General features: G+C 43.0%; 1 protein-coding gene across 2 annotated transcripts in view; it reads left to right on the forward strand.

Moving 5' to 3' along the window:
- PPP2R5C (protein phosphatase 2 regulatory subunit B'gamma) overlaps positions 1 to 20,501 on the forward strand; it is a 143,141-nt gene that overhangs the window by 10,080 nt on the left and 112,560 nt on the right. The window contains exon 3 of one of the 2 annotated variants that reach the window (XM_006018016.3): positions 10,725 to 10,884. The exons of the other annotated variant lie outside the window; for it this stretch is intronic. The gene's annotated coding sequence lies outside the window, so the exon portion shown is untranslated. The remainder of the gene's footprint in view (positions 1 to 10,724; positions 10,885 to 20,501) is intronic. 2 annotated transcript variants of the gene reach the window in all.

Raw genomic sequence — 20,501 nt, forward strand, 5'->3', positions numbered from 1 at the left:
TCCCGAGCGGGGGCACCTCCCCCCCCCGCCGCCGCACCCTCTGGACCATCTGCAGCTCCATCCTGGCTGGGCAGCGCTTACCCCAGCCCCACTCCTCCCTCACCACAGGGGTCTTGATCTGCGCCCCCATGCCCTTTCCCTCCCCCCTCCCCTTCCACTACACCAGACTTGCCAGCTGTACATAGCTCTTCAAGCTGCCCGGCTGTGCTCCTTGCTGCCTACATGCTGCACTACAGCTGTGCACACGCACAGGCATTTATTGGCCAAATTATCGGCCACATCAGGCGGATTTCTGATGCAATAAATTTTCTTTATTTTGGTGTTGATCCAATATCGAACTGATGTATCGGTGCGCCTCTAATAGTAGTCTGCTTGCAGTTCCCGTGTTCGCTACAATTGCAACAGCAGTTCTGCTCAGCAGCCATAGCTTTGGATTAGGATGTTTCACCATAGCCTGTAGGAGGACAGTTTCGGACCAGGATTCCATTGTTCCGGATGCTGTGCAGTCCCTGCCTCCAAGAGTTTACAAGTTAGGTACATGGGAAGGCAGTAGGATACGGACAGGTGGGGCAATACAAGGAAATATACAATAGTGGTTAGCACGATCAGACACTTCCTCCCCCCCCACCCGAGCTGAGCTGTGGCTCCGTCGCACACCTGCCCCACCCGGGCAGTGCTTGCCCCAACCCCTGCCCCACTCCTCCCGCACAGCAGGGGTCTTTGTGACCTGGTAATATGGCAAGTTTTACTTGAGGGAGTTTGAGTGGGAGAAAATTACTTTTATTCAGATTAAGTTTGGGTTTTTTCCTTGTTTTTATTTAACACAAATTCATTCCACATGCCTGAGAGAAACTTAGGATTTTCAGGGATGGAGGAAATGTCTGAATATTTATACTTCAAATAAAAGCAAATGTTTCCAGACGCATCTAGTCAGCTTCGGTTTACCTATCAAAGATCTGACTTAACGTTTCTGATATTTGTTTCTTCCAAAAGCTTTGCTATGTTTAGGATTTCTTTATATAAGTAGAACAAGTAGAAGCCCTTCTTTTTCTTTGCAGGTCACCTTTTAACTCTTGCAGTAGCACAGATGTATCCTGTTTAGTACATTCATTGTAGTCAGCTGTCAGAGCAATTTAACCTGTTTTATTCTGCATATGTTCTTACACCATACAGATAACTGCAGAAACTAAGCATCTTCCAGTTTTGCATTACATTAATATGACTACATCTGTCGTGTGTTTGCTCTTTCATTCTTTTCTTGTGAGGAAAAAATGAGTAATGGAGTATCTGTTTCTGGTAGTGCTTTTTTGTTTTGTTTTGTTTTTTTTTGTTTTGTTTTGTTTTATTTGTTCAGCAGATACACAGGTTGATCTATGTTAGAAGACAATCTTAGAGAAACATACCTTCTACTTTTCTTGGGTTTAGTTTCAGGTAGCTTTTCCTCTGAGCCAGATTTCTCAAACACTGGCCCACCTTCAGTTGCTTCAGTGTGGTTGTATGTGGTATAATACAGTGATTCTCAACCAAGGTGCTGCAGCACCTTAGAGTATTATGAGATCTTTTTAAGGGCGCTATGTAATATTAGCACTTTTTCAGGTGTGAAAATACCTAACCATGATTTAGAACATGATCTTGAACATTTCAAGTACTAATCCATAATGGCAAAAGCTTTCTGACCACTTTGGTCTTTCTGAATTATTTGCAACAGAAGATGTCATATAATCAAGTGAAGACTACTATAATGTCCCCTCTTAGGCATATTCAACTTAAAGAAAAGATACTCATTTCCTTCAGCCTCTTGCCTTCCAGGCCCTTTATAATTTTTGTTGCTCATGTTTAGACTCTCTCTAACTTCTCCATGTCCTCTTTAACCAAGTTGAAGCCCAAAACTGCACAAAATACTCTAAATGAGGCCTAACCAGTATTGAGTAGAGGAGCACTATCAGCTCCTTTGTCTTGCATCTGATGCTTCTGGTGACACATCCCAAAACTGCATTTGCCTTTTGTTCAGCTGCATCATATTGCAGATTTATCCTGAGCCTGTGATCTCCCAGATCCTTTTCCATAGTGCTGCCAGCCAGGTGTCACTCATCTTGTATTTGTATTTTTGATTAGTCTTCCTGAGGTGCATCACCTTGCATTTTACTTCATCTTGTTAGCTGAAGCCCACCTTTCCATTCTGTCAGGACCCCTCTTAGTTGCACTCCTTTCCTCCAGCATGTTCACAGTCCTTCCCAGTTGCATGTTGTCTGCAAATATTCAAGAAGCTATCAATTCCAACATCTAAATTCTAATATAATAAAAGCCTTGTCTGTGAGTCTGTCTGTCCGTAATGCTCTGGGCCAACTGCTCGTGTGCCGCCCACAGGGCAAGCAGCAATTGGCTAGCCCGGACCGTGACAGACAGACAGACAGGAGGAGGCAGAGGTGGTCAGGGGCCAGGAGCGGGCTAAGCGACCGGAGGCGTGGCCGTGTGGCACGCGGCCTGCCGGGAAGCACAGCACATCGTACTGCGCCTGCTCCCCTCCCTGCCACCTTCCATTCCCTCTCCTGTTGTCAAGAGGCATGGCACAGTGTGCCCCTAGACCACAGCCGGCAGGGGGCAGGGAGCAGGAAGCGGTGGGGAGGAAGGGAGCAGCCACGTGGTGCGGTGTGGCCCTGCTGCAGCATGCCCCGCCACACTGCGCCTCTGCCTGCCTACCCTGGTTCCTGACTGCCTCTGCCCAGGGAGGGGGAGCGGGGTAGGGGGTGGTTGCACACTACCGGACTTGGAGTGGGGGCAGCGTGGGGTGGCAGCTATGCCCACTGCATGCAGGCTTTCCCCCCGACCTTCCTGGGAGGTGGCATGGAGTTCAGTGGAGGGGGGGGGGCGTGTAGTACACAGGGCCAGATGTATGGGAGGCGGGGCACATGCCCCACCCTCCCTTTTGGCTCCCCTGTGCTGAGCCCCTGGACAAGCCTCTGGGCTCTGATTGCCCCACAACACAACCCAGCTGGGGCCCCATTCACAGTGACTGGGGCACCAGCCGGGCCGGTTTGTAGGGCAGTTGAGCCCAGCGGCTCCTCCAGTGGAGTGGTGGAGGAGAGCCTAGGGAGGGGCTGTGGCCCCCTCGGTCTGGGCATGGGGCAAGGGCAGGCTGTGCTCAGCCTCTGCTCCTCGCCTTTCTGCTGCCTTGATAGTGGCATGGTGCTTGCTTGGAAAAGAAAGGTTTAACACTACCCAGCAGTTGTCAGTGTATCCAAGTTGAATTTCTGTTGTGCCAGTTAGATAATTAATTGTATACCTGAAAAAGGAAAATTCCTTCTCTGAATAAGGTGAAGAGTTGTATCAGTTGCTCACTAGTCCTTCACAAGCTAGGAACGGCATAATCATTTCTTTGCTGTGGTGCCTCAAAAAAACCCAACAAAGTTTTATGGTCTAGTGTGCAATGACTAATGCATATCACACACTGACCAACGTTCATCTCGCCATTCCTTTGCATTCCACTGTCTGCCTGTGTCCATCTGTTTCTTATGCTTGAATTTATAAATTGTTTGAGGCAAGGACTGTGTTTTTGTTCTGTTCACACGTTGCCTGGGACAGTGGCTCTCGACCTTCTTAGACTCCAGGCACTCCTCTGTAATTTTGAGTTGATTGGTACCCTAATTCAGAAATGAATTTTACTACCTCCTTGCACAGGGGCCGACTGGTGGACACAGATGGGAAGGAAATAGAGGAGAAACAGGAGCTGGGCAGGGATGAGTGTGTGCTTGCTTCTTCTGCATATGGGGTTTAGCAGTGAGAAGGGAAGAGTAGCAGTCAGGCAGGGACATGCTGATCTGCTTGTCCAGGTGCCCGCCCCCCTGCATCATTCAAAAGAGATCCCTTACCCAGGGTGCCACGGCACCTCAGGTGAGAATTCCTGGCCCAGAGCCACGGGGTCTGGGTCCATGACTAGGGCTCCTTCTGGCTCTGATAATACAAATAGCTCTCATTCATAATACAGGGCTTTTTTACACGTGCAAGTGTTGCAGTACTGGGTGCTTTTTGAAAAGTGCCCAGCGCTGCAATGCTTACAATTGTATAAGTGGTGAAATGCACATGAGTGCTGAGAAAATGATGGTGGCACCTTGGAGGTGCTTTAGTTCAAAAGTGCACCACCACCGTTTTCTGTGCACTGACACACATTTTGCCACTTATACAACTGCACACACGCAGTGCAGTTTGCCTCAGCTTGCATGTGGAGCAGACTGGATTAATCAAATCTGCTCCAAAGCAGCAGATCTCTGGCGTGTCACGGTGGGGTGGGGAGAAGTATGTGTATAAATGCCCCTTGTTGCCAAATAGGCATTTTTTTTCCTTTACTTTTTGCCCTTGAATAATCCAAAACAGCACACAAAATAAGTACAACACGGAAACAACCTGGCATTTTTTTCTGATGTTGGGGCAAAGGAAGTAAGCGCAGAAGTCTTGCTTGCACTGTTGTCTCTGACCAGTTACTAAGTTTCCACACACACAACGCAACACACAACTGCCCCTCAAAATTGGGGTGTATATTTTAAGTAGGGAAGCTCTTTATCTGTTAGATGGTACATAACTGGTAAAGACCCTTAGCCCATCTACTCGCCAACAAAAGCAGAAAAGATGAGAAGGGGTAGCAGTTGTCCAGTGCCATTCATCTGGCCTGCAGGGCCAAAAGTTAGAGCACCACTACTTCAGAGTGCTTTTGTTGTTAGCCTTCTAAAAATGTCCTGCCACGTATTCATTTAGTCATCTGAAATTAACTTCCATGTTCAGTTTGCTAAATTGCTGAATGTTTTCTGTTTTCTGTTAAACTCTTGCAACAACACAAGTTCTATAGATGGAAGATGTATTGGATGTATTACCATATTTATCCAAATCAAGGATGACTTTGTATTTAAGATGACCCCCCAATAATTCAATTCTGTACATGGAACATTATAAATGTTACCACTTCCATGTATAGAATCTAATTATTGGAGGGCCATCTTAAATTTCCATCCCTTATAGGGAGGGAGCTGCCCCTGCTGCCTGATCCCCAGTGGCATCCCTTGACCTGTGCTGTTGTCACACCCCCTGATCCACAGTAGGGCAGGTCATAGGATGGAGCAGTAGTGCATGCTGCTACCTGACTCCCCCCCCCCCCCCCCCCCCCTCCCCGCCCTCCCCCCCCCCCCCCCCCCATGCTGCTACATCCCCTGACCCAGCTACTGCTTATCAAACTAGTGTAAATTAAGAAAAGTTGGTTTTTTGTCTCTGTCTCCTCTAAAATGAAACCAAAAGTAATTGAAGTAAAAGCTTTCCTGCATAACTGAAACTTCAGTATTTTTGAAAATATGAATGTTGTTTGCTCTGTTGTAAAAATAGATATAATACAGTATATAACACTTTTAACACCTCTTATAAGAGGTAAATTGATTTCAGAAATTGTTTCCCCTGGGCATGTCTACACAAGACATTTACGGCTCAGTTGACTAATTAACTACAAAGTAAATGTCTTGGCGTCTACATGTGCACCCTTCTTAGGGCACACAAAACTAATACACTCTCTGCAGCAGAGTAGTCTTGTAAAATATTTCAGTGCAGGGCTATCCAGCAGGCAGCCCCCACCCTGAGAAACCTTGTGCCCCAGGCAGCCACTTGGCAGTACATGCAGATTTGGGGTGGGGACCAGCCTCATCTCCCCGAGCTGCAGGGTTTCTCAACAAGGGGACTGCTAACCCCATGCTGAGGCACCCTGTGCCCCAGGCAGCCTCACCTCTCCCACAGCACATGGAGGTGGGGGGAACAGCTGCCTAGGGGGCAAGGTACCTCAGTAGGGCAGCTGCCTGCTGGCTAGCCCTGTATTGAAGCACTGTATGCCCCAGCCAGCTAGGACAGCATCTGCACACGTGTTGCTGTGTGCGAAAATTCCAGAGCAATAAACACACTAATCGCATGTGTAGACTCATCCCTGATTCTGTATGTAATACTTTGGGATTAATTGGCTGTTTCTGGGTGAAATTTGCTGCCAATTCCATGTGTGTGGGTCCCTTGTCAGGAGTAAATGGAAAAGATAACTTATCCAAGGAATGTAAATGACCAGAAAGTATTTGCCCATATGGATACAGTCATGTTACTTTTGCTGTGCATGAAATTTGTACTGCCATGAATGCTGAATTAACTATTGACTCAACAGGCATGCATAGATTCAACTGAACCATTTGAGAAATGCATGAGGATGTCTAAGGAAGCTGAACTTCAGACTCGTGCATCTAAAATCATAAGCTCTACTTCTTGACCTAAAGGACTAAGTCTGTTAGTCTTTAGTCAGTATTAGGCCAGCTGACTTCTGATCCAGTTGCTAAATGGGCACGGACCGATGTTATGTTAATGCGAATTGTCAAAATTGAAAGAACATTTTAAATTGCTAAACTGCTAACTAGCTATATTTGATTGTAGTAATCTTTTCCAGCTACCTGAGTAGTACATTTAGTTGTATACAATGCACTTATTCCCCACCCCCCAAAACCTAGCCATCCAAAACTGGGGTGTGTGCATTAAGTGAAGAATGTGATTTCTGCTGAACAGTGAAGGCAGGGGGTGCTGGAATGGCTGCTTTAGGCTGCCTGGCTCCTTCATGATGCCATGGAGAAAGGGCAGAGTCTGCTATTCAGCCAAAAGCTAGAGCACTGATCTCAAGCTTTTGTGCCTGAGGCACCCCTGGATAGACTTGAGGCAACCCTTGGAAAATGCCAGTTCTTAGTTTTCACTTGTTTTGTTACCACAGAAAAATAACAGAGCAATTCTTTTGTATCAAAGAACTCAGACCACAATGCATCAAAATGTTTGTAATGCTACATATTCTTTTTTGAAATCTCTGGGTTTGTCACGTGAATCTTGTTTGCATGCCTAACAGTGCTAACATTGCATGGTACCCTGCAGCACCCTTGACAGGATCTTGAGTTTTAACCCTGTCACAGCAGCTGCCAAATATACTGAGCAGTCAAAAGGTGTTGCCAATTCAGCTGTGACTAACACCCTGGAACATCTAGTTTTTGGCTGAGCAGGAAAAAGAGGAAGAGTGGTGCTGATGAATAGATTCTGTCCCTGCTCCATGCTGCCAAACTTCAGCCGTGACTGGAAAAATCTTTCTTTTCCCTTCATTTTGTGTTCCCAAAGCAAAGTGTGTGTATTATTTGGCGGGGGGGAGGGTGGCACGTAAGAAAATACAGTATTTCAAGTTCTGTCTTGCAGACCTCCATGTAACGCTGCATTTTCCAAGTAGTCTTATGCCAGTATCGCAAAGGAGAGCGATCATTAAAGGTTAAAGCTTTGTGTAGCACTAATATGCAGATGATGATCAACTGTCATCTTGGCTGTTGTCCAATGTGTGGCTAAAAGAAATTGGAAGATGAATGAAAAGCAGTTGGCTGAAGTTCAAGCTGGGGTGATGGTAGTTGTTAGTGGTAGCTGAAGGAAAAATCCGTTAAAAAATTCAGCAAAGATTTCTCTGACTGTCAGTAACTGAGAGTTAGAATTTTGCTAGAATCACCACTTGTGGACTGGCAAATTACTATAGCAACAAGGGATGCTTTCCTTTATCTCTGACTAGATGGGAAACTCTTTTCCTCTCAGTCAAGGTCCTGGCCACTTTGATTCATGTATTTACCCCATTTTAAACTACTATAGTTTTCTGAAGTGGCTTTTTAACTTGATACTTAGGAGTCCTTTGTTTTAAATTCGTGCTTGTTAACTCCCATTTTGAGAAACTGGTTAGGGATAGAGAAAACAGGAAAACTAGTTTTCCTGTTTCAAGTAATGAACAAAAACCAGGTGGCAGATGAACATATCCTGTTCTGAACAGTGTAGTGTTCCATTAATTTACAGCGTTCAATTCAGGCATGATATTGCTAAGGCAGCAGTGTTTGTATAATCCAGACAATGCAAGGTAACTAGGCTGTCTTACTATACTGTATAAAGAGCAAAGTTGTAAGCAAATGAGCCCTGAATTTCAGTTTGGGTTGTCACTTTATTTGCTTATATTTCCCCTGTGTTTTTAAGTAAACAAAAATGCTATTTAAGAAAATTACATTTCAGTGAAGTGACTGTTTTAAAGCATTATGGGATTCTTGGGGGTCAAAAATACTTCAGAAAATTCAAGGAAATAAGATTAATGTATAAATAATATTTCCTGTCTTGCATTTTTGTGTAGAACTTGAAGGTTTCAAGTGTCTCTGGATATGCACTGAAATTTAGTGTTAATTGAAATGTTAACAGTGTAAGGAGCTTGGTTATTAAGGCAAAGGTTTGCAAATTCAGCTGTTTCTTTAAACAAAACTATATTTAAGAACAAATTAGGTTGCAAGTAAATCTTGAGCATGTCTGTAGTTTTCATTGCAAGGCATCCTATTAATTATTCAGTGTACTGCCCAAATTTCCTATTCTGTGCTTGTCTCCAACAGCTGTGTAACAGTAGTCTGCTGTTGTTGTCCAATCTCCAAATGCCTCCATTCAATTATGTGCATAGAGCAAATTCCACCGAAACATTAACGTCTGAAAAACGTGCACTATGTAATTTGTATCTGCTTCTGCAGGTACTAGGTGGTAGTGGCATCTTGCATCGGTCTCTATACTTGATCTGTATGTATACAATAGATTATATTGATAGTGTTTAATGAATTCTCTTCCAGGAAGTGCTCTGTAGAATGCAGAATTGGACAATAGTAGTTTACATTTTCAAAACATCCATATTCAAGTGAAACTAATTTCATGCTGAGATGAAATGGTACTTTGCTGACTACCACACTTAACTCCAGTTGAATTCATTTGACTGCTGAAATATACAGTATTGTCCGGGGCAAGAATCAATTTCTCTTCAGAAGTTCTACACTAGAAAGTACAAAAAACAGCAAAAGGAGAACAGATTATTTTTGTTGCAAAAAATAAGCGAGAGCTGTATTTCTAAACACTAATGCTTCAGTATAAAATCATTTCTAAATTTGGGAGCTCTCCAAGGTATTTCAGCTAATTTGGAAATGCATTAAAATATTTGCAGTTTAGATCAGTTTATTTTGTATTCAGTTCATTTAGCTTCCTATTCAGGAAATTGTGTCCATCTCATTGTTACAAAGTCTTCATGAAATCAAATAGCATTAGGAAACAGCCTACCAATGCCTACTCTCAACAAACCTGCTTTTCTTTCTTTCTTTTGAGGATTGCAAGTTCTGACAGGTTTTTGTTAGTTGTGTATTTTAATCAGCTTACATGTAGGGAGATCACTGCCAAGTAATGATCTGTGAAGTATAGTGAGCCTAAAGGTAGGAACCATTTTCCTGGACTGACTGATTTAATTTGATCTTCTTCTACATCCATATAGTGACAATCGAGGAAACATTATGCTAAAAGTATTTCACTTCATGAGTAGACAGCAAATTAGCACAAATCTTTTACCATAACATCTTGAAGAAACTGAAGCAACAGAAAAATAGTTACCCTTGACTCCTGCTTAGCTATTGCTGTGTTAAGTGTTTATTAGACTAATGTCAGTTGTATTACAGTGGAGATTAGAAGCTTCAGCCAAGATAGGACATGGTACAGACATTCACAGGGCACAGGTCCTATTGAATAGGGAGGCATACCTTTTGAGGATCCTGGGCATAACTCAAAAAAGAACAGATAAATGTTGGGGGAAACTAATATGATGAACGCTGTGGAAATGCCTGTGAACTGCAGGAGAGCAGGTAGTTTCAAACAGTTGAGTGTGAATAGTTCTCCCTATCTGTAAAGGGTTTTGACAAGGAAGCCAATGTGAGAAAAGAGCAGGCAAAGCATGGGTGGGCAATTATTTGGGCTTTAGGGCCACTTAAAGAGTTTTGGTGAGCTGCTGTGGGTCAGTAGGATTAATTTTCTCCTTCTATCTGGCCCGTTTGCCCTGCAACCACCACCAGGGGCACAGGACCCTACTAGAGCATGCTTGGCTGGGTGGATGAAATGGGGGAATGGCATCCGGGAGTGGGGCAGCTGGGATCATGGTGCCAGGGCCTGGGGCAAGGCCATGATCTGCTCGCTATGTATCCCTGCAATGAGTGCAGGTTCTGCTGGCAGGGACACACAGGGAGTGGATCCTAGCTCTGCCCCTGCCCCACCCACCTGTCCCACTCCTGGACGTTGCTCCCCATCTGCCCACGGCCCCGTCCCATCCACCCGGCTGTGCGCGCCCTGCCTGCAGAGGTCCCAGCTGGTCTCCATGGAGACTCTGCCTGCTCTGTCCAGCCCTTCTGGTGGTGAGTGCAGGACACCAGGGTCAGGGTGCCCAGGCAGCGGAGCCAGGTCAGGCAGCAGCAGAAACACTGGCAGTGGCTTCTTCCAGCTGCTGCTGCCTGGCGTGGGCTGCCATGAAGTTTGAGTCCAACCACCACATCACGCCCACCCTGCTGCATGTCCAGGGGTCATGGGACCAGCTGCTCACACCATGGCCCAGGCTGCCCCCTGTGCCAGGGCCGGGCGGGATTGAGGGACCTACTGCAGGCTCAATAGAATCCCTTAGCAGGCCAGATCCCACCTGCGGGCCATATTTTGCCCACCCCCGAAGCAGCAGAGTAATAGATGTTTATGCACTCTGACACAAGGCTGCGAAATCCATTAAAATCTTGCCCTGTTTCCAGCTGAGCTTTTTGTAACCTGAACTTGCTCTTAGAATATTTTGTTTAACAAAGTTACATTTAAATGTGTGTTTTAAACAGGTGTCAAACAAAAAATCAAACAGCGCTCCTCCTCCAGCACAGTTATCTAAAATCAAAGTACCTGCTCCTCAGACTGTACTGAAAAAGGAAAAACGGCAGAGTTCTTCAAGGTTTAATGTTAGCAATAACAGAGAACTCCAGAAACTGCCAGCTTTAAAAGGTATGTATCTTACTTTTTTTGTTAGAATTAATATTTTGGGAGGGCTTGGGTATGCAGAAATCAAGGAACATCTACTTTGTTATAATCTGATTTTCCCCCCCCATAAGTATGGCCTTTTCTTTTGCAATTTTATACTGATATTCCTAACAAATAGGCAGAATTAGAATCTGGAAGTCTTATGTAATCATAGTTCACCAGAATATTTCCTTAGGGTCAAATTCACTTCTATCCACATAATGCCAAGGTAATTAGGCTTTGTGTAGAAGACTAAGCAGGATTGAAAGGCCTAGACTCCTACACCAGTACTTGCAGGTAGGTTGTATATCTGTCCTTCTTCCTTCAAATGTTTTATGTGATGTTTTGATCCAGCAGGTCTCCCCCATCCCAAAATGCTCTAATCCCCCATAAATGCCTTTACAGAACCCACGCTAAGCAACTCTTTGGACACAACAAAGGTTTCCAGATTCACTGAATTCCAATGTGCCTGCCTCTCTAAGGGATGAAGTGGTATAGGGGGCTTATCAGCATTGTTGAGTACAAGTGGATTTCTCCCTTTCTCATTATCTAGACCACAGTTACATGTCTGTGTTTTTAAAATAACTGCGACCATCTTTGGTAAAGGGTAATAATCTTGATGTCTCTTTATTTTATTACTACTACTGTTATTACTTGTTTCTGCTACTATTCATGCTGTGCAGACTCTCACTAACAGAATCTTAATTGTGACCAACATTTTGGGGGCAAAACTTCCCACATTATGTAATATTAACTAACTGCCCATCAAGAACGACAGGGGGAGGGGGGAGTGGGCGAGGACAGAATGGGGTGGTTAGATGTGTTGATCTTATGTTAGAGCAAGAGTTCAAAGCGAATGTGTTACTTTTGGTATTTAAAAATGAAAGTGGAAATCCTGTAGAGTGTTGGTGTTATGCACTGTAGGCAATGTGAAAGTGAGAGGGGATAATGGAAAGGTTTTTCATTCGTGTTCATTTCTCTGGTACAATTTATTGATGCCTCTCTTGAAAGTGAGGAAATACAGTTAGTTTCAAGGCCAGTGTTAACTGTATTGAGTTTTATATGATATTTCTTGTAGCAATAAAGAGATTAATGTCCAGTTTCAAGGCAGATGTCCCCAGTTGCAGAAAACATGAAAATTACAGTGCAGCAGATCGTAGTGCTGCATTAGAGGAACAGTCTTCAGGACACTGTCCTTCTTCTCCCCCTCGGGTGCTAATTGCTGCTTTTTTAGTAGTTGCTTGTCATTTATTTAATAAAGTCTGTATATTTTAAAAGAATATATTACCACAGATGACCAACAGGAATAGTGCAGTGCTTGCTGCAGCTGCCCAGAGCCCCGGGCTGTCTACAAACGGCTGCACCGGGTTCATTACCTCCATGCCGGGAGCGGGGAGAGACCGGGGCTGCACTGCCTCAGGCCCCTCCCCCACCGCTCGCTCCGAGGCACGCCTGCATGCGCTGGTGCAGAGCTGATGCTGGAGCCCGGCACAGCTGTTTGGAGCCTCCCTGCTACAGCCCAGCGGGGAGTAGCCCAGGAGTAGCCCAGGCTCCATCACTGGCAGCAGCTGCCCGGAGCCAGGGCTGGCCATGGCGTGCCAAGCAAAATGGCCTCGCGTGCCACGCTTGGCACGCATGGCAGGGGTTGCCGACCCCTGTTGTAGGATGTCTTCACTGCTGTTTGTTTTGAGTCTGTGAGAGCATTTGAATCGAGTGGTGGTTTTTTTATAATTATTTATAATTGTTAAAAGAACCTTTGGGTAAAACTTTTGCCTGCAAATGCAGGGGGACCGTACTCAGTGGCCCAGGGGGTTCCCTTTTTTAGTTCTATGTTGTCTATATAGTATTCAGCATTTTACAAGTAAAAGATTACTTCTGCCTAGAGAACTTGGTAGGCAAAATGGAATATGAGACAATAGTCAGGACTACAAGGTAACTATGGGGAAAAAAGTAATTTAGTCTTGGTTTAAGCCCTTAAATGGCAAACCAGGCTGTCAGTTGTGATGTAGGAAACTCTCTGCAAGAGGGTGGAAGTGATGTATGGACCTGGAGTGTAAGAAAGGACCTGGTGATGTCTGTTTTGTTGCCAGTCCCAAAAATGTCATGTCTTGATACTGATGTAGCATTGATAACATGTACCGGTTATTTTTGGATTATTAATTTTTGGAGAATGTATGCAGTTTGAGATTCATGCTCGTTCAGTTGAGTAATAATGCCCTCTAGTTGAGCCATCTGCTAATGTTATGATTTATGGAAAAACTTTGACAGCAAAATCCAAATTTTAAGAACTTTCTTTCACTAGTGAAACGTTTTCTTGGTGGTTTGTTTTTTTTCAGTGTAAGTCTTCAAATAGAGGAAAACCTGGCAATAAATGTCAGCAGAGTAAATTTTATGCTTGCAAATATATACTCTTACTTTTTTGATTTGTAGATCTACTCACTTTACTACATTCATTAGATAAACTCTCTCCCCTTTCTTTCCCCTTCTCTCCCCCCCCAAAAAAATTATTGCTGTAAGATAGTATTGAGATTTTTGTACATAATATTCAGAAAATTCAACAGTGAAGTTTACAAAGTTTTGTGTATTTTATTTCATTATTGATTGTATATTCAGTCCTCTTGATTAAAAGAACATAACTTCAGTGATAGCATGTTTACAACCTCTTAAAAATATAGACTTAACATTTGCATAGTGCTTTCATCTTGCAATGCTTGACTGTATTCATAAAACATAATATGCACATACTTGCAGTGCATTATCAACCATTGAAATGTAGCCACTCAGGGAGAAGAATGGTTCTAATGTAAGTGTGAAGTAATGTGTGCTCTGCCATTGGATAAAAAAAGAGGACAGTCAGCTATATTGAAACTATAGCAAGAGTATTTAGTTGGCTGAAAGTAAGTTTGTTTCAGTAAATGGCTTTACACAAAAATATTGTGAGTTTTCTTTTAAATGTTCAAATAGTTAAGACTTCTTTCCCAAACCTCAGCTTTATTTTGTCAGATGTGTTCTTAAAAAAACATTTCTTCCAAGAAACCTGAGAACCCTAGTTTTTAAGTCACGTGAATGCATATGTTTGTTATAATCAGCTCATAGCACTGCTCATTAAGATCGTCCAACACTTCCTTTTCTGGGACCTTGGTTTTGGTTTCTCATACCCTTTGGCAGAATTTAGCTATCAGATGAAATCTTCCATGCCAAATGTCTGTCTTGTACTGATTCTTTTTTGGGAAAACTTGGGTTAAAAAGAGCTCAGCCTTTCCAAAGATTGAGGAAAGGAGGTACATTGTTTTGTCAGAACTTTTCACATACATAATCTTTGAGCAGCAGGTACTTGAAATTTGCTTAAAGCATGGCATTTATGTCCAAATTTGTCCAAGTTGTAAGCCTAAAGATTTGTAGTTTCCCACATGCTCTGTAGAAACTTTTAAAATGTTTAGTAGTTCAAAATCAGAGTGGTGAGAAGCTCAGTTACTTTCAAAGTGCTAGCCAGACTGCATGCATGATGCATGCAGCCCAATTACTGCAATTTTTTCAGGCTAAGGCAGTGATTCTCAACCAGAGTGCTTTGGCATCCTGAGGTGCCATGAGATCCTTTCATGGGTGCCATGGAATGCTGCACAGTGTTAACACTTAGATGTGCAAACATGACTTACAAAATTAAGTAAATTACAAGACTGAGTGAAAACTAACTGCTGGCATTTTCAACGGGATGCCTTGAGTCTTGACAAGGTTGAGAACCACTGGCCTTGTCTTTCCCCACATATCCCTCCTGTGGTTGATAGCCAGGTAGTGTGAGGAAAGACTGGTTTGAATTGGGTAGGGGAAAAGGGACCAAGCAGAAGAATGTTTGGAACAAGGAGGTTTGATGAAACCAGTGTTGGCTAAACAAGGAGCGGGGGACTAGCAGGAAAGAGATACAGATCTCCAAGGATCTTAGGTGCTACAGGAAGAACTAGGACAGACTGGGCAAAGAGATTGTGGGGGAAGGGGTTGATGGATCCGATGAGGACCTGAGGGAAGACAGACCTCAGATGAAGAATAGCTGGAGGGGATGGACAGCAGGTTGGCATACTTCTAGAGCTAACTAGAGTGTGTTTTCTCTTGAGCAGCTGGAATGGAGCCTAAGGCTACAGTCTCTCTCCATTCTTGTAGTGCTCCAGTACTTGAGTGCTACAAAAATAAAAGAGTTCAAACATTTACCCATGCATTAAAATGCATTTAAAACTGTGAAGTCAGGTACTTGGAAGTTAGGAAAATAATATTGCTTGCACGGTTTTAATTCAGGCCCTTGCTATGTGTGCATTGTTATAGCTTTTATGTACATGATACTTTTTTTTTCCACAAATGAAGTGAGAGGCAATACATAACAGGTCTGTGACACAATTCTCAATGAGACTGAATGCCTGATACTTGCTTGACCCTTCACAGTTGGGATTTTAACTTAGTAATGAACCAGGCTGCTCTTGTTGAATTGCTTGATCTAGTGATGGGTGACAACTGTTCATGCTAGTGAGACCAATGGCTGGCTTCAGTATCATGAATTATGAAGTGTGTGTCATGTATCTGTAGTCTGTTATGCACACAGCTGTCCTTCCTTGGCATAATTCCTTCTCCATTGGGATCCTAAAACAGTACTGGGTAATTTCTCTTTTGTGTGCCAGTAAGCATTTAACATAACATGTTTGGAACAATACGTATGCAAGGCTGTTCTAGACTAGAAGAGAGAAGGGCTGATATGTTTTCAGTATGCTGGCAGCACCCAACTTTATTTTTGTTTTAAATGGTCACAAAGATATGATTGATCGTCTCTGCGTCCAGGCTAGAGTGGGGCATGGATTAGAGCAGGCTTGTCTAGACTGTATTCTAATAAAACTTGGGTGGTTAAGTTGGGTTGATCAAAGCAATTGAGTAGTTGGTGGAAATTATAACAGCCTGTCAGCTTGAGTGTGTTTAGCCATGTCTTCAGCCTTCAAAGTCTGTTTATAAGTGATGGATAGCTGCATTTCAGTAGCAGTAGTAATAACCCAGCTGCTTCTTTTTTTTTTTTTTCCATTCATGACTTACCAAAAGATTTTTTGGAATTTTCTTAAAGATGCAGATTTTTGCAAATGTAAACATTTTAGAAGGTACCTCATGCTTTAAGAAGCTTCCATATTTTCTTTTTAATAAAGTAATTCATTTGCATTTTATAAATATATGCAAATCATGTGCTATACCATAAATATACAGAACATCACATTTTAAAAATGGTTTTAAAATATTTATTATATAATTTATATAACAAATTATCTTCATAAATGGTACCATACCCAGTGTCAAATACATGTAAATGGCTTGATTTATCTGGAAACTATACCTTTTTGATATTTCTTGCTTTCGTGCATATCCATTGTAAGCTCTTTGTGCTATGTATATTATGTTTTGTTCTGTGGTTCACACTGCCAGTTAGGGTATTTCCTTAGTTGTCCTCCCATAGGTTTTAGTCTATGTAAACTTTTGAATTCCAAATAACTCGCCCTATAAACATGGAAATTCCTTTAGGAGCGGTGGTCCTCCTTCAAGTTGCATTGAATTTTTTGAGAAGTCAATTTTTAATAGTATGCCCCTTAAAAATAAGTGAGAAGTTCTCAGTGGAGGCTCCGAATGTATTGTGAATTACATACTAGTCACTTACCATCTTTGTGCAGCCAGTCAAATGGATATTTGTTTTAGCTTGACCCTGTCAAGATTTAAGTTAGACAAAAATCAGCACCTGAAAAAATTCTTTAAAATGACTTGGATTCAACCAGAAACCAAGGAATGTTAATCATCATTTGGTACAAAGTATTTATAATTAATTCAGCATTTGTATGGCTTTTTAGCCTTACCTTAAATTTAGCAACATTTTGGGTCACTAGGGAGGAACTATTATAAGTTGCATGAATTTGGCCTATCACAGTGGCTCCCAAAATGATCCACAGACCACTGGTGATTTGTAACAGCATGGTAAATGGTGCGGGTGCAGCAATAAACGTTTTTTTTGGCTGATACAGATTGGCCAATATGACTGGTTAATAATTGGCTATACCGATCTGGTAGCCGATTTACAGGAATGCAGCTGGACAGCTTGGAGTGCAGTATCCTGCTGATAAGTCTGTAGGGAGGGAAGGGACATGGGAGGGAGCAGACAGAGGCCTCTACGGTGAGGGAGGGACTGGGGCAGGGGCAGGCGCTGCCCAGCCAGGGTGAATGGACTCTGGGGTGGGGCACAGGATGGAGCAGCAGGGCTCTTCCAGGGGGAACCAGGGAGGGGGGGGTGCAGCTCCCTGTCACTGTGTACCCCTGGGGGAGGTGGGGGTGGAGGGCATGTGCCCCTCCAGATTTGTGTGCGGGATGAGGGCAGGCTGTCCTCTGTGGGCTTGGGGCCAGAGCAGCACCAGCCTCTTCCTGGCAGGTGACTGGGCTGGTGCGGGGTGGGCTCAGCTGTGCAAGGTAGGTGGTGGTGGCAGTGCTGGGGAGGGGGGGTGGTTATGGGGAATTTTGGGGTAGCTATAGCCCCCCTCAGTACTATCACTGCCTGCCCTGCACAACTGAGCCCTCCCTGCCCAAAGGACAGCCCTGGCCCAGTCCCCCTGCCAGGAGTATGCCACACAGCCCTTGGCCCTGAGCCCACAGCACATAGCCTGTCCTTGCTCCATGCACAAATCCAGGAGGGACGTGTGCCTTCCCAGGGGCATGCACAATGGCAGGAGCTGCCTCCTCCCCAACTCTCCACCCTCTCTGGACTAGCTGCCTGTGGCTCTGTCGTCCCCTCCCTGTCCCATCCCCCGGAGCAGACTTGCTGACAGGATGCTGCTCTTCAAGCTGCCCGGCTGCATTCCTGGCTACGTGCATGCTGGCTGCATTTATCAGTGACATTATTGCTAAAAAAGCTGATTGCTGATTATGTTAACTTTCCTGTTATCAGTGCCAATCTGATATGCAACCGATATATCGGTGTATCTTTAATAAATGGTTGCTAGCTGGCCAGCGGCTCACCTACAGTACCTTTTCAATTAAATGTTTTCAATTAAAAGGGTGCAGTGGTCTGCAAGAGATTTCTCTGGTTGATGAGTTTATTGGCCCAAAAAGTTTTGGAAACAGTGGTCTGTGATTCTTTTAAACAAGAAATATTCTTCTTTAACCCACATATTTAAATTGAAAACCTGTCACATTTTTCTTTTCCCTGCACTTTACTGAGAAGAGCATAACTTTCGCTTCCCAAGTAAGCTCGGTGTGTGTGAATTTTGGCACCTGTGGAACAGCAGTATTGAAGTACCTTGATTTGTTGGATGGGGTAAGAAAGAATTAAGCTGCAAAGATTAAAAAGAGACAAAATTTAAACCTGTTAACTGTGTCATTTTAAAAACAATATCCAGGTCACTTAAAGTAAATGCTTCTCTCTCACGATTGTTAAAATATAAAGTTCTACGGTCAGATTTCAGTTTTCCAAAATAATGTCTTTGAGAAGACACTGGTGAATGTTTAAATTTCATGTCATGATTTTATATTGCACTATAGCAGTTGTTCTGCTATAGGGTGCAGACAGGAGTGCAGCTCCCCACTGTAACTCGAAATGCTTTGCAACTCAGAACGCTTCCTGTAACGATCCCCCAGACCAAGCAGAAGTTCACTGTTGGTTCCAGGTGGGAGGGGAATCTAGGTGCAGCCAACTTCCCCTAGCAACAGCCCCTCTGCCCTCCCAGCCTGTCCTTGTTTTCAGAATGGGAAGGGGGAAAGGGAGCAGAGGTAGCTTGTTCTAGGGGTTCCCCACCCTTCAGTGGGGGCTGAAGAAATCCCAGACCAAATTCCCTCCACTCCCTTTCCCACTACCCATTCTAAAAACAGCTCGGAGGCTGGCAGGCAGACAGAAGTTTCAGAAGATGCTCTATTTTGAAACATTTTCATCTAAACCCTCATGCAGTGAAGGTTTCTGTGGCAGTCTGTGGACAGATTGGGTGCATATTATCCCTTCTGTCTGCTCATAGTTTTGTTTTTAAGTCATGCATTTCTACTGTACCCATTTGAACCTCTATTGAAGAGAGATCTTTTAGAGTGCAGATGTTGACTTGGATCAAATTTCCCCAGTGATTTTTAACTATACAAATAGGTAGACAGGCTCATGGTTTTTTTTGGTCTGTGCCATCTAATGAGACAAACAAGTTCTGTCTAGATGTTCAATGTTCAGATATGGTGATGTTGTACATAGAATAGAAAGTCGTTGAAAATGTGCAGGTTCCCTTTTGTTTTTAAGTGAAAAGAACACTTGAGTTTTTTTACTCTGTGGAAGTGAATTTTATACTTTGCCACTTCAGATCCATGAAGTCAGGTTTTTAGTGAGTGTGTAAGGTAGAGGGGCAGTTCTTGTCTGCTGAACTGACAAAATAAAAGGGTGATAGTGTTACCTATTAACTATGTGCCAGAGTATTGCCAAATCTTTGTCAGTGTGGCAGTCATGCATGTATATAGTCATATGTTATACCAGTTCAAAATATGCTATACGTAGACTTTTCTATAATTTACCTTTTTAAAACAGAGACTTATAGTTGACTCGTATAATATCATGAATGCCACTTTTTAACAGAGGTGGGCCTTGATAGTAATAGGAAAATACACACTGTAATTCAGACTTTATTTTCAAATACAGTTCACAATTTATTTACAGAAATGCATCTTACTTCATCAGCATTGGACTTGTGGCCATGAAAAAATGGATACAACTTTCATATAAAAGTTTATAATCAAGGTAGGATGAAATGAATTAAGAAGTTGACAGGTGTGGCCATGGAATTTGCCTTGAAATCTAGTTTTGATTTGTCTTAATGTCAGTAAATACAGACTAACTTTGGATTGCTGAGCTAGACCCTTGTGCCACTTTCTTGGTGTAGAATAACTGCATGTTATACAAAAAGATGCTGCTGTATTTTGTTTGTGCTAAAGATCTTGATCTGCATGATGATCAGCCCTGTCTTGAGTTTTGGTGAAGATATGTTTCTGATTGGCATGGGGGGTTTTTTGTTTTGTTTTGGTTTGGTTTTTAAGACCTTTTACTTTTTCCATGCTCACCAATTTTTTAAAAAGTACTTTAAAGCATCAAGCATGCATGTCTCTGTAAGGATACTCTCTCTGAACAGAGTTCTCTTAAGGTATTCCTTTTCAGTTTGAACTTATAGGTGTATGCCAAAATCCAAGCCTACTTTGAGCAAATGAAGAGCATTGGGGATGGTGTTTCATCTTGTCTGCTACATAGTGAGAGATTATTGGAATAGAGAAATGTGTAGTATTGAATTTAGAACGACCAATAACTAGTTTAAATCATAAATAACTGGAAAATACAGGAGTTCTTGTAGTTTTCATCTTTTGGGACAGATCAATTTTGTGATGCTTCAAAAGACTATCTGGAAAACTGGAACCATCACTGCAGAAATTTAAACAATCAAATGTTCCTTGATTTAAAGGGGATAATCCAAACATGAGCAAAGTAGATTTCTGGAGTGTCCAAGGACAAAAGGATGGTGTATATTTCTCTGAATTATAATTAGCTATATACACTAATTACAAGATTCAAAGTGAAATTTCTT

The sequence above is a fragment of the Alligator sinensis genome, unplaced genomic scaffold, assembly GCF_000455745.1.
Source record: "Alligator sinensis unplaced genomic scaffold, ASM45574v1 scaffold85_1, whole genome shotgun sequence".
In the NCBI taxonomy this organism is placed as follows: Eukaryota; Metazoa; Chordata; order Crocodylia; family Alligatoridae; genus Alligator; species Alligator sinensis.